Below are 462 nucleotides of genomic sequence, written 5' to 3'. Positions count from 1 at the left end.
TTGCTGCTGCCTGTGGGGCGGTGGCAGCAGGAGGGGGCTCATCTGAGCTCAGCTCTGGGCTTCTCTGTGCCGGTGGGAGCTCCCCCCTTTTCTGCCCACTCCCTGTTCTTCATTCCTCAGGCACAAAGGTTGCTCAAGGAGACTCCAGGACTGGGGTCTGCCTTGTCACTGTCACCAGGAGCCTCTTTTTCTTCCTGACTAGCCAGAGCTCCCCGTCAGTCTTCGCAGCGCCTCTGGAAGCAAAGGGAAGGCAGCTGTGGGATCCTGGCTGAGCTGAGTCCAGGTAAAGCAGGCTTGGGAATGGACTGATGGGGAGGTTGGGATGTCACAGGTCTGAGCACAGAGCCAGGGGGGCGGGGAACAGCCAGGAAGGATGGTAGGTTCTGCTGCTCGCTTGATTAAGGGGGTCAGCGTGTGTCTGTGTCATCGAGGTGGGCAGGGAAGGGGAGGGCTGTGTGGGGT

The sequence above is a fragment of the Balaenoptera borealis genome, assembly GCF_965194805.1.
Source record: "Balaenoptera borealis genome assembly, chromosome: 8".
NCBI lineage: Eukaryota > Metazoa > Chordata > Mammalia > Artiodactyla > Balaenopteridae > Balaenoptera > Balaenoptera borealis.
Note: the sequence above shows the minus strand (reverse complement) of the source record.